The sequence below is a fragment of the Bos taurus genome, chromosome 15 (genome assembly GCF_002263795.3).
Source record: "Bos taurus isolate L1 Dominette 01449 registration number 42190680 breed Hereford chromosome 15, ARS-UCD2.0, whole genome shotgun sequence".
Taxonomy (NCBI): Eukaryota; Metazoa; Chordata; class Mammalia; order Artiodactyla; family Bovidae; genus Bos; species Bos taurus.
Window position 1 is genome coordinate 5,563,940 of NC_037342.1, and position 2,145 is coordinate 5,566,084.

Below are 2,145 nucleotides of genomic sequence, written 5' to 3' on the forward strand. Positions count from 1 at the left end.
GGCTCCAAGGAAGGTCTGAGATTGGAGTAATGCTCATCACAGAAGAGCCATCTTCCAGGCCTGGTCCTAGATAAAGTAACCATTCTGTATCAACGAACTGAAGAGGACTCCTCTTGACTGGGGTTTTATATTTCTCTTGCAACTCAGTTTCATCTCATCTTTGCTCTGTCGCTCTGTGGGTACCAACAGCCTTGGCCAACTTTGAGGAAGTGCACAGTACTATTATTTGCTCTGACTATTCCACACGAAGATTCCAAATAAAGATGAAGCAAAAACTTTGGCAATTATTCTTGCCTTAGACAGATGAATGGCTATAGTCCGCCTAGTCCCTTGATTGCACCTGTCTGTATCCTGACCACTATGAACATAGATGTTCAGAATATATGTTCAGGGAGAGAGCAAGTACCATGGTGTGGAGTTCCTCGGGTGGCTAACTTCTGTCCCTCCACATCAGCATGTCCGGTCTGTCTATGCTCTTATTATATGGCTTTGGTTCAGGATGATCATGCTGTGCCTGCTGTCAACCATGTTCACTGCCCAGCTTTTCTTGTCAAAGAGGCCTGTATGCCTAACGCAGTGCAAGTAGGTCCCATTGTCCAGATTCCTGTCCTTGTAAAGGGAAAGGTCAGTGATGATGATGACAGATGCCTGTTTAACTTCAGGTTATACATCTGTATAACAACAATAAGGGCATACATGTTGGTGGCCACCAGAACCTTCTCTTTACCATCTCAGGCACTCAGTTATGGCAGCCCTCTGCTCCACCATCATTTCACCACATTTCACCTGGTTGCCTTCTTTTGAGAGCCCTGCTGTCAGCCAGCCATGTGTTTTAGGGGACTGGCAGCAGATGGTAGCTTAAGCAACGGTGATGGCCCATAGAGGCTACACAAGGCCTGCAACTTCCATGTCCATTGCTGCACAGCATGTATTACTGCTGCACAATGTCCACTGTCTCCTCCTTCCGCTTCAGTTGGATGTTTGATTCTGGGACAAATTTCCATAGAGTCTTCAACGGTATTAGGGGAAAGCAGCATCTGGCAGTTGCTGGGTAGCATCCTTTGGATGCAGGTGCTCTGATCTTGACAGTGGTGAGTAGCTATCATCATGTCAACTTCATCCAGATCAAACCTTGATCTTGGAGTCCATGAACTTGAGCTTGTAGTACCAGTCCAGAATTGTACCAGGGATAAGGTGCTCCCTGATCTCTGACCCTGGTGCCCAATTTATTGCCTTGAACAGCATAAGCTATCTTGAGTTCAGGGAAGATTTTTCCTTCTGCTCAATCACTTTTCCCATTTGAAAGACCAGCTTATAAGTCTGGGAGAGGCACAGACAGTGGGGCATCCAACTGCACGACTAACACAAAGGCAGCTGTTTTAGCTGCTCCAGACTAAGACAGGGCAACTAAGTTCTGCAGGGCTTCAGCAAATGTCAAAGGCAGCGTGTTCTCTTGCATTTTGGATGGATAGATGAAGCCCATGGTATAGACTCCTCACAAGACTTACTGAGTGTAGGGAGGAGTTTGGATCTTGTTGTAGGTTTTCACCTGGTTTGTGTTATCAGTAGAGTTGCTTCTGATCAGCTTGTTGAGTAAAGAGGACAACTCTGGCCTCTTTCTGTCCTTCATCTGTCTTCTCTGCATCAGCGTTGCTCTTGTTTCCTGCCTGTCCACTGCTAGGGCCCGCAAGGAGGCAGTGAGTGGGACGCTGGTGCTGTGAACTCGCCAGCTCACACTGCCTGATTGCCATATGGGGATAACAAAAATTGTTTTCCAACAGAAATGGGAGAATATTATCACACAACTACATTAGAATGAGTGCTGAGGAGGTTTCTCACCAAACATAGTTTGGTTTATATATGACACAGAAGTAGAGAATATGAACTGAACTGAGGATGGAAAATGAAAACCAACTAAACTCTCGAGAGCCAGTTGTCTGTTGTATTCATAATTTGCTCACTCATTCATTCAGAATGTTTTCAGAACATATGACCCTAGGTTCTATGGCAATTCAAAATGCGTTAAGGCATTGTATACCCCTATAAGAAATATAATCGAGTGATGTTGGGTAGGGGAAGAAAAACCAAGGGCCCACCAGGCAGAAAGAAAGAAACACTGTAAGATGCAACTTGACATACTTTTAC

At 45.3% G+C, this 2,145-nt stretch overlaps 1 pseudogene; it reads right to left on the bottom strand.

Moving 5' to 3' along the window:
* Nucleotides 1-426: 426 nt before the first annotated feature.
* Nucleotides 427-1,498, bottom strand: LOC100138231 (ATP-dependent RNA helicase DDX19B-like; annotated as a pseudogene).
* Nucleotides 1,499-2,145: the final 647 nt, after the last annotated feature.